The 11,847-nt window shown below is 43.3% G+C and overlaps 1 long non-coding RNA gene across 1 annotated transcript in view; it reads left to right on the forward strand.

The window, feature by feature from the left end:
• Positions 1-6,524: 6,524 nt before the first annotated feature.
• The window catches only part of LOC113624448 (uncharacterized), an 11,412-nt gene continuing 6,089 nt past the window's right edge, over positions 6,525-11,847 (forward strand). Inside the window, exons 1-3 of the long non-coding RNA XR_003434341.1 lie at positions 6,525-6,621; positions 6,726-6,886; positions 10,611-10,771. This is a non-coding gene — a long non-coding RNA (uncharacterized LOC113624448). The remainder of the gene's footprint in view (positions 6,622-6,725; positions 6,887-10,610; positions 10,772-11,847) is intronic.

The raw sequence follows: 11,847 nt of genomic DNA on the forward strand, positions 1-11,847 counted from the left end.
GCATGATGATTCCTGGGACTAAGTGTCTAAAAGTAGAAGTCTGAGGTCAAAATGTACACAGTTTTCAGTGGCTTTTGCCAAAAATTCTCATATTACCTCTCAGAGCCTTGTATCAATTAACACGTCTATCAGCTCTGAGCATCCTGCCTTTCTTCTGCTCAGCTAACACTCAGCGGTACATTCCTTTACAGCCTTTGCCTGATGGATATAAGAAATTATCTCATTGTTCCATTTTTTTATCTCTTTTTGTTTTTTTGTCAATTGTCTTCTTACGTCCAGATAATATTTTCCTGCTGCAAACCTGTGTAAAGAAGGGATCTGGTTAACGAGAGATGTCAGTATGGTAGCTGTTCTTCCATTAAGTTAGGAACACGCATGACGGGTCTTATGCTGTGTTCCCAAAACATGTAAATCAGTGATGAACTTGGATGGACAGATCATTACCGGAAGTAGATTACACACAAGTCATTGCAAAGGCACTTATCTGCTTCTACACATGGGAGTCAAAAATGAAAGACTTTGCCAATTCATTGACCACAGTAGTCTTTATTGGGTTCCTACTGAGTCCCGAGCACTTTCCTAGTGACTTAACAATCTATTATAGCTGGGGGAGAAAGATGACAAGCACGTAATCAAATAGACAAAGAAGAAGACACCTGACAGTTGTGAGGGCTGAGATAAGTGAAACTGGGGATGCTAAACTTCCTATCAAGCAAACGAATATTCTCAATGAACTGACCCAGAGAATGACTGAATTCAACAAATATATACACAATATCTGTTACGTTCCAGGGTAAACATTGAAGAAGACTTGGCCCTTTATCTAAACATGTTCTAATTGGTCTGAAGCATAGAAGGTGGGGAAGAAATAGAAATTTGAAGATTGTTTTTGAATTTTTTGTTGGATAGTAACTTATGCTTCTCCAGTACTGCATCAGACCCAGAGTCATCATCAGGGTAGACACTGTCCCCACCGTGCACAAAACTGAGCCTTGCCCAGGGTCACATGGTTGGTCAACAGCTCAGCTGGTATTAGCACAAGGCCTTCTGAAGGTAACGCTCCTGTTCTGGCCATCACACCCCTCCCACTTCGAATGGAGTGAAGCATTGGAGAAGAAGAGGCATTGTGGGAAGGGAGCAGAGGTGAACTGGTCATCTGGTTGATTACACAAGCTGAATCTGATATTTACAATTGTCTGCCTGATGCAAAACCAGCTGTCCCATGCATCCAATTCAAACAGTAAAAGCCACGTCCTGGGAGAATATCCAGGAAACCCATTCTTTGGTGCTGAGTGCTCAAACCTGGCTCTGCGATGGCATCATCTTTTTGTTTTTTCACTTCCGTTTAGTGGCTCTGATGCTCAAATCACTGGGTTTCAAGTCAGAAGGCCTGGGGTAGACTTAACAGGGCGCGCCTTCCGCGTAGAGACAAGATCTGATTTCTGTTCGTTGTGCTCTTCCCGTGGGAACAAAGGCAAGTAAACTTTAAAAGCCAGTAAAAATCATGCTGCTAAAATGAAGCGCATGGAGAAAAATTTGAAACCAGAGTGTCAGAGAGCAAAAACACACAGTTATGAAAGCCTGAACAGAGGGCTTATTCACCGCAAGTCTCCCAAATAGATTTTCTCCTAGACATGCTCGGATCAACGTCAGCTTCTGTTTCAAACACACCCTTGAGTATGTCAAGGCATTTCTCTTTTGTTTTCGAGTTTATTGGGGAGACCACACACGCTTCACTAGGGCCCCTGCGGTGGTTCCCTGGGGCTTCCATGTCGGTCCAAAGTCACTGATGACAGATGACAAACAGATCAACACTGATGGCCGTTCTCATGAGCATCTCTATCTGGTCTTCATAAGAGAGTGGGGCTGGGGGAGAGGGGAGAAGAGCAGAGAAAAAGTGAGAAGGGGGCTGGGGGGAAGGAGGGGAGAAGGGTTGGGAGAGGCAGAGAGGCCCCCAAAGAAGGCTGGTTCAAACGTGGGGCTTGCTCACCTTCCAAAGGGGGATAATAACCCCAGATTCTATACAGAAGATCTGAAAATTCACATCTTCCAGGTTTATAAAATGCCCACACACTGCTTGTCTTCTACACCAACTTATCCATGAAGAAGTCCACCCTCAAATGCAGGCTCTCCAAATGGTTGTGAGGTGAGCAGTTTTGATGTGAGAAAGATGTGCAGTTTATAATTTGTGATCACATTCGACTAAATAAATATTGTGGCTTTCGCTTTGTTTGAAGTTGAGTGAAGTCAGTTCCTCGGCAGACACCGTGCCAGCAGCCTCTGCGATGTTCAGTACCATCGGGTCCGAGAATGAAGCCCCGATGCCCTGGAGCTCAGGCTGCAGGATGAGCAGGCCGAGCGTGATAGGCTGGGAGCCCAGCCAGGGGTCTGTGGCGCCCCCTCTTTCTCCTTTGGCAGCTCTCTCTCTTCTCTCAACCGTGTTCCTCGTGATCTGGCAAGAGCTTGACCTCATCAAAACTTCCACCCATTGACGGGGTGATATTCGATGATAACCTAGATTCGTTCTTGGGGGGTTTTATTTCAAAAAGATACTTTAACATAAAATGATAACTATGCTAATTGCAGGCGTTGGGCTGCACCACGCAAGCCTGCAAGACTTGTAATTGCCCAGCCGCTAGACCAAAGGTAGAACCCAGAGTCAGTGACAGGGACGTCAATGATTTATTGGACAGGGAATCTTGCAAGTCAGAGGCAAAGGTCCTGGAGTGACACCCGTCTGCCTATGACCAATGGCAGGCAGGATGCAGCAGCAACCTCGGCGACACAGAGGAGGAAGAGGCTGTGTGCGTGACGTCACAAGGGCTCCTCGGTTGCCAGGGGGAGTGGGGCAAGGGCCACTGTTGATAACCTAACATACTGGAGCAGTTCTGGTCCAAGGGCAAGAGCAATCATGGTGGGCTCAGGCCAATCATGCAGATGGTTACTGCTTAAATTTCCCACCTAGGTTGGGGGAGGGGGAGGCAATCATGCACATAAGGTAAGAGTGAGTCAGGGCCGGGTCAGGCAGGGGATGTACAGAGAGCATGAAAGCGGCCATCTAATGAAGCCTGACCCTATAGCAGATTTGTAACAATTAAATATGCATGCAAAGATGAGAAGTAAACACATATATACAATAAAAATATTCTCATGTTGGGGTAACAAGCTGATTCTCCATTCAACAAACTTGTACTGAATGTCTACCAGAATCAGGCAAGATGCTCGAGACCCAAGTCAGGTGGTCTGTGACCTACTGGTGGAGGAAACGTCAAGCTGATAACTCCACACGTCACTGTACAATTACTCCTGGTGATATGGGAAGGAGAGCCCAGGCTTCTGTGAGAACCCACACGGTCCCCGTGGTCCCTGTCTCTGTCTGGGTGGGGGAGTCAAGGGTGGTCCCCTAGGGGCAGTGGTGTTGGGACTGAGTCTGAAGCATGTGCCGGGGTATGGTAGGGGAGGCTGGTGGCTTCTCTGAGCCAAAAGAAAAACACATGTTCCTGGCTGAGACAAAGGGATGGATTGCAGGTCAGGATGTATCTGGAGACAGCCCTTGAGTCTGGTCTTATTCCAGAGCAAAGTGAAGGTCCTGGAGGTTTTTGGAAGTGAGACGCTCAAACATGGCCTTGGGTGATTTATTTGTATTTATTTGTATCTTCAAAAATTCTTTTAAGTTTTTATGTCATTGTTCTCACAGTACAATTAGAATCATTATGACTCTGTGGGACCATAATAGAATGATAACTAATACAGTGTTTTAGATAAAAGCCAGACGTAAGATCACATGTATGTGCTGGTCGCTAGTATAAAATCTGCAGGAAGATGGATGAAGCCCAGAGGGCATGTGGACTCTCATGGGAGTTTTCCAGGCGTGTGGTATGGAAGGGGCTCACACTGGCCTTTCACACTTTCCTCGGCATACAATTTGGAATGTGTCTAAGGAGACGAGAAGAATCTACATCTCTAAACATTGACAGATACACCTGTAAGTTATCCATGCAGCCCTGTACCCTGAGAGCTTGTGGAGTACTAAGTACTTGCCTCATTTTCTCTATCTGAAAAAAACCTAAGAATTCTACATTATATATTTGGGAAATAAACAGGACCCTGAATTTGCACAACTGGTAGAAAATAGCTGATGGGAGGATTTAAATGTCACCATAGCAACGAATTCAGGACCACCTCCTGCTTCCTGAGCCCACCTCCTTCCCTGGGGCTCCCAATTCCATCTCGTGAACTGTGTTCGGAAGAGACAAAAGCAGAGATCACAAGAACAACCTCTTTGGAGACTGTGTTTGCACAAGCCCAGGTGTGTACGTATCTGTGGTTTCTGAAGCACCGTCATGCACACTAGGTCATGTGGTCCCTGCACAATTCAGTGTGGTGCATGGCAACTGTATTTTGTAGATTGGGATTCATAAATATTAGATGTTTTGTCAAGTCCTCAGAGCCAGCGAGAGGACCTTGGGCTGCAAGCCCTGAATTGTAGGTCTGAGCTCCTTGCTCATCCTTCCCTCCCTGACTGAATAAGCTCTCCCCTCTCCATGAATCCATTCAAGGCCATCTTGAGTGGTTGTGCATCATTACCTAAAACACAGGTCTGTTGGGAGGTACCAATGAGGTCATCTGTTTGGGAGCTACATTCATAGGTCTAATGAAAAGCAAAAGGCAATCTACCAATGGTTCTAGATCATGGTTAATTAGAATAATTTTTTTATGCCAAGTTGAAAATTATTTTGAAGGATTGCTTTTAATAAACTTCTTCATTACAGTATAAAACTCATCCAGTAAAGAAAGCAAAGCAAAAGTGTAGCACTTGACGAATTTTCACAAAGTGAGAACACACTTACCCATCCCCCAGACCCAGAAATAGAACCAACCAGCCTCCCAGACACCCCTCTCATGCCCCTTCTCAGTCACTGCTCTCTTTCTCCCCCAGAGGAGGCCACCACTGCTTTGCTTTGCCTATTTTAAACTTTATGTAAATGGAACCTACAGTATTCTTTTTATGACTGACTGTCTTTCACTCAATATTATGTTTGTGACATTCTTTTCTCTGCTCTGTAGCATCTCATTGTGTGCGTGTTTGTGTGTGTGTGTGTGTGTGTGTGTGTATTGAAATATATTTATCTATGCTGCCCATGGTGGACATTTGGGTTTCTAGTTGATGTAGAATCATACTTGCATATGTCTTTTCTTTCCTTTTTTTTTTTTTTTTTTTTTGCATATGTCTTTTCATGTATGTGTTCACATTTTGTTGGATGTGGAACTAGGAATGGAAATGATTTTTGCATCACATAGTGTGCCTATGCTTAGCTTTAGTAGAAGTGGCCAAACAGTTTTCCAAAGTGGTTGTGTCCATTCTGCTCCCTCTGGCAGTGTGTGAGAGAGTACTGGCTGTTCCGTGTCCTTGCCAACACTTGGTATTTTCCATCTGTTCATTTTAGCCATTCTCCTCCTTGATTAGTCTTTACCTACCCCACAAACATAAAGACATCTCATGCTTTTTTCTGGACCTTGATGTGACCACCGAAACTCAAATTTCACATTCTCCCAAAACCACACTGATCAATAAGGATAGTAGATAAACGTATGTATAACCAACACCTACAGTGTAACCTGGAGACCAGAGAATACTGCAGACTTTAGTATACAGGAAAGTAGAAACATAAACTTCCTAGGGTAACAAGATCAGCTCTGGAAACTTATGCGAGAGCAGGGAGTTGTGTGAATACTGAGCATAGATAAGAGGATGCAGCGCAAACCTGGTGAAGATTGATCCCTGAAAGAGTCTCCCATCCTTGGTGGGGTTCTGAGGACAGGTCCGAACCTGTCAGGTAGCAGTGCTGGTCACTGGAGAATCAAAAGCAAAGGGGTTGAGTGTGCTCAGGGCAGCCTTGGGCAGGTACTGCTTCCAGGGGAGAGGAAGTCTTCTTACAAGGAGGAAGCACTTCTTGGAGGGTTATTGGTGAAGGGAAAATAAAAATGCAAGTGGTAGAAATGGAGGATCTAAGGAATAAACAGCCCTCAGTGGAAACATCTATTGTTGTTGGTTCTGGAATATTCTAATATAAAGTGAACAAAAAAGGACAGATAGCATCCATGCAAATCTTCCCTAATCAACGAAAAGTTGGAAACAAAACCATTCAGCTAATGAAAACATTACCCCCCAATCGCAGTAAAAACATATTTTTGAGAAATATGTAACTACCAGAAGAAATAGTCAAAGGAGTAAAAGTTGGTTCCATTTTGAAAGCCTGATTGAGAAGAAGAGGTCAGTTTTTGAAAGATTTTTTTTCAGCAGCCATAAACTTAGAGAAACGTTGGTGATACAGTACAAATAAATTGTTTTCCTTCTGATCCATCTGAGAAGTTGCCAAACTGATGTCTCATCCATCCAGAACTCTTTAGTGTGTGAGTCCCACAAGTGAGGACGCTCTGGCATGAACCCCCAATGCAGCCACATCACCATCAGGAAGTCAATGCTCTTGCCTTGCTACCGTCCAGTGCTCAGACCCCACGCACGTATGGCCAGTGGTCCCATTAACGTCCTTCACTGGGAAAGGAGCCGATCACTCATTGCATCGAATCATCACATCTCTGAGTCTCCTTCAATCTGAAGTAGGTCCTTAGTCTTTTCTTGACTTTTAGGACCACATTTTTTAAGACTGTGGACCTGTTATTTTGCAGAATATCATTCTCTTTGCACTTGTCTGATGTTTCAGATTCTGAACCTTGGATGGGAATACCCCAGGAACTATGCCTCCTCTCAGGTGACACATGGTTTCTGTGTGTCCCATTCCTGATGGCGTTCACTGTAATCTCGGTTAAGATGATGTCGGCCAGTCTTCTCCATGATCAAGTTCCTCTTTCTCTTGTGGAATCTGTAAGTACTTGAAATTATGTAAATATCCTATTTCTCATTAAACTTTTCATTTTAAAATTACTTTTTTACCTCTGTGTGGACTCACGGTTTCGTATTTAATTTAATTCAATTCAATGGTTTATAATCCATTACTATCATTTATTTTGATGCTTAGATTGGCCAATAGGAGACCATTCAAGTTCATTTCTGTCCAGCTTTTGTCACATCCTCATCCTTCTTTGAGTACTTCTTTGCATTCTGTTACAAGTCATCCCAGGCTCACCTTGTATGTTTCCTTCCCCAGCCTTAGAATCAGCCATTTCTCCTAGTTCCTTTTAGTGAAGAATGATGTTTAGAAACCAAAATCTTGGTGGTAGTCACCACTGTGCTCAGGCTTTCCAAGCAGATAGTGTTAGGGGATTCTATCTATCTACCTATCTATCAATAGATCTAATAATCTATCATATATACATCTGTATATTGAAAACTTCCCATTTACAACAGTATCCAAAACCTCCAATTCCAATCCAATAAACAGAGGTCTTTGTAGTTTTCTCTTTTTCTGTGTTGTAACTCCTTTCTCTGATAGTTGGGAACCTGACTTCCATGATCCTAATACACTTACGTATTTTTTGAAAGGACCCCCTTTGTGTAACCAACCTCCTGGCTCCACCAAGACCCTCTTCCTTACAGGTGGATTCCTTTCCTTAGTTGTGCCTGACTTCCCATTTTGACACTCCCCCTCTTCACCACACTTGGACTCTGACCCCACCATCCAAGCTGCTCCTTTGTGTGGCTGTCTTCTTGTCCCTACTTGGACCCTGACATGTCCACTGGGCCACCCCAAGCATAGCCTCCTTCTAACGAGGGTTTTACCTCCTGGCACTGGGTTGCCCCATCCAAGGATGTCCTCCTCACCCTGCTAGGTCTCTGACATTCCACACTTGTCTAGGATCACCTGTTTCCTGGATCTCATTTATTCTTTTTTTGTTTACTCCCTCATTGTGCTGGAGCCCATTCTTCTGTAACTTACTAAGAAAAGATGAATGTGAAACTAATGCTTGAACTCTTGTTTCTCTGAAAATGACTTTATTCCATCTGCATATTTGATAGTGTGACCAGGCATAGAATTTTGTACTGAAAATCATTTTCCCTCAGAAATTTGAAGGCAGTGTTTCACTGTCTTCACACATTTGGTGTTATTGAAAGATCTGAAGTCATCGGTTGTAATCTCTTTTTAGGCCACCTGTCTTTCTGTCTAGATTCAAGAAGCTTTCAGATTCTTTTTCTCTGGTGTATCAGCATCTTGTGATGTTGTACTTTGCTTTGGGTCATTTTAAAAATGATTATGTTCCTTCAATCTGAAAACTTATTTCTTAAAAATCTGTGGGTTTTTCTTATGTTGTTTCTTTGATAAACGCACTGCTTACTCTGTTCCATCTGAAACTCTTACTGGTAAAATTTTGGAATTCCTAGATTAATAAACCATGCCTTATTATTCTTCTAATATTTTCTATCTCTTGGTCTTTACATTCTCTTTATCAGAGAGTCAAACTCCATCATCTAATTTGATTTTTTTAGTTTTGGCTCAAGTTTTTAATTTCCCAGAGCTCTTTCATCTCTCTGCTTCTTTCATTTTCTAAAAACAATCTGTTCTTTTATTGATATTATGAACGCAATATCTCTGTTAAATCTCAAAAATGTTTTTCATTCATTTGTTTGGACATTTTCTTCTGGTCCCTGAACTGTTTCCTCCAGCCTCCTTTTGTTCATGTCTTTGTTGGATTGCCTTTCATGTTTCCAAGTTGGAGGCATCCCTCAAATATTGCTGTCCTTGTTCATCATTCATATTTAATGTGGGACAGTGACAAACTACTCGAAAATCCTCATGCAGGAGTGAGTTAGTTGACAGATGGGATTCCCTGTGGGCTGAAAGAAGCAAGTTGATGGCTTTTATTTGGGATTCCCCAATGCCAGTATCCAGAGGTCTTTCTTTTGGGTGCTTATACCTGGCTGCCAACATTTTGGAGGCCACACTGGTGAAGAGAACTGGGGATCTCGCTGTTAAGTATTAAGATTTTCATTTAAATTCTTTTTGTTAAGGTTATCATCTTTTATTACCATTGTCTATTTTTTAATTAATTAATTAATTTATTTATTTTTGGCTGCGTTGGGTCTTTGTTGCTGTGCATGGTCTTTCTCTAGTTGTGGCAAGCAGGGGCTACTCTTCGTTGCAGTGTGCGAGCTTCTCATTGCGGTGGCTTCTCTTGTTGCAGGGCATGGGCTCTAGGCACGTGGGTTTCAGTAGTTGTGGCATGGGCTCAGTAGTTGTGGCTCACGGGCTCTAGAGTGCAGGCTCAGTAGTTATGGCACACAGGCTTAGTTGCTCTGTGGCATGTGAGATCTTCACGGACCAGAGCTCAAACCCATGTCCCCTGCATTGGCAGGCAGATTTTTAACAACTGCGCCACCAGGAAAGTCCCAAGATTTTCATTTAAATTCTGACTCTCACCTAAGACTCCCTGTGTGTTTGCTGCTACCCAGACCAGGGCTTCTCCATCTTCTTCCTGGAGGAAGTAGGTGCAGGTCTGTGCTCCGTACATGAGGGGATTGGGGATTTCCCCTCCATCATCTGCTGTCTCTCCCCCCCACACCCCAATTTCCATCCTGTATCTCCCCACCTCCACCACTGCCTGGGGGCTGAGCCCTTCAGAGGCTCTGGTGGGTGAACTGGGTGCTACTGGGCATTCTTCCCTCTGAGTTCCCTTAGGTGGTGTCTCTTCCATCTGCTTCTTTTCATCTAAAATGGTCTGTTGAGGTTTCCTGTCCTCTGCTGTTTTTAGTGGCAGAGTCATACTTTTGCTTTTCCTTTACTGACATTTCTGTATAGTTTGGAGAGGAGAAGAGACAGATGGTTGTGGTCAATACACCATGTTTTACCAATGGTCTGGGAAGAGGTGCAGAGAACTTCACTGAACAGACAAGGGCACCAGAGAGGAACAGTCAAGGGAAAGGAATATAGCTTTATATCTTTGGGCCTCTACTATCACTGTTCCCACTTTCCCTGTTCTTCTGCACTTAGTCAAACTCTCCAACTGCCAGCCCACATGTCATTAGTCTTAGTGCCAGCCCACGTGTATTAGTCAACAGGACTGGGCCAGCTGCAGTAACAAACAGCCCCCAAATCCCAGTGGCTTAACACAACAAAGGCTTGTATTTTGCTCATGTCACATGTCCAGTGTGGACAATCGTGGGACTGTCATTTTAAGCACTCAGGAACCTAGTTGAAGGCCCAGCTTTCATGACCACCAAGGCAAGACAAGTCACACGTCTTCCAATTTAAACGGAGGAGAGAAATGTAACCCTACCTGCTCAGGAGAATGAGGTTAACTGTAAATAGCACTAATGACTGCCATGCTCCCAACACTGTAGGGCACAATTCACAGGCTACAAGAATACTTTGTGCCAGTCACTGCTCTAAGCACTTGCAAAAGTACGAATATTGAATTGTCCTATTTGGAAGTTCCCTCCTGCTTGACCAACACTGAACTCCTCGAGGGCAGGGGCTGAGTATTAACCATGTTTCTAACTGCAGAGTGCAGAACAGAGGCTGGATCAGAGCAGGTGCTCAAATGTGCTGAAAAAAAATACACATTTTTTACTTACTTAAATTTTTTTCTTATCTGACATTTTTACTATACTTATAGCCTCCAGTAAATTAGTCCTTCCTTTCCTGAATTTCCAGAAGGAATGGGCATCACTTCTGAGGTCATATGACTCCTGGAATCCCAGGACAGCTAAGGAAGAGTGAGCACATGTGATTGGACAGTTGACCAGTAGAATTAGGACATCAGCAAACATGCCGTCGGCTTCCTGACTACAGAATGATGAAAATACACCTACCAGGTAAGCAGGAAAGTTGCTGCCTTGTATGCAGGTTAAATGTCTTTTACATCATGTTCACTTTATTCCAGAAATACTTTGTGTGTGCCGACCTAGGTATCGGTGTAAACACTTGCATAAATATGTATACGAAAACACACTAAACTTTATATTTCAATAAACCTTTGCTCTTTGATAAGTATAAAAACTCACATCCCATTCCTTAAAAAGTGTAACATTCCAGAGTTATTAGACCTCCATAATTTTCCCTCTTGCTTTGCTATTTTTATAACCAGAAATCACAGATGGGAGTGATTCATGAATTCCATTAACAATGGTAAATTTTTAACAAGGAAACCTCCCTTCCCCACCATCCACTCCCTTAATCTCCTTATCAAATTAGTACCTTTATTTTCACAACAAAAATGGCATTCCTCCCCATAGTTCATGTTCAGTTCAAGCCCTGGTGGGATTCTACTTTACTTCTTGCAGTTAGTTCAGAAGAATTTGACCATCACGTGATGCAATTTGCACAGTAATTTATGGGGGCCATGCAGTGTTCACAGAGATGAAGAATTTGACAATTGTTACCAAACGATGTTTCCGGTTCCTGGATCCGCTTGAATATACCCTACAATAACATTGTCTATTCCTCTTCTAAAACCAGTACAAAGGCTGGATTCGGAAAGGGTGAATTCTAAATTACCTCTGCCATCTGGCATCTGAGTAAATGGAGACATGGGCCAGCAGGAATCTGATTCCATCTGCCCCAGTCACGTGAGCAAAAGGTGCTGAGCTTCACAGGCTCCACAAGCTAGAGGTAGTTCTCAGTGCATTTTAAAACTGCTATCAAAGTAATACATGTACACTGTACAAAGATGGGAGAATACAGAAACTATGTTGAATCGCCCAGAAATTAGTGCATTTAACATGTGGGTCTTTTGCCTGCTATTCATTCATTCTTGCTCTCTCTCTCTCTCTCTCTCTCTTCCCTTCTTTCTGTCCTACATGTGTGTGTTCATATAGCCAAATATATGCATACATGTACATATATATAAACTACACAAAATCAGGGCTTCCCTGGTGGCGCAGGGGTTGAG

The sequence above is a fragment of the Aethalodelphis obliquidens genome, unplaced genomic scaffold (assembly GCF_003676395.1).
Source record: "Aethalodelphis obliquidens isolate GAN/ISIS:26980383/991018 unplaced genomic scaffold, ASM367639v1 scaffold2, whole genome shotgun sequence".
Taxonomy (NCBI): Eukaryota; Metazoa; Chordata; class Mammalia; order Artiodactyla; family Delphinidae; genus Aethalodelphis; species Aethalodelphis obliquidens.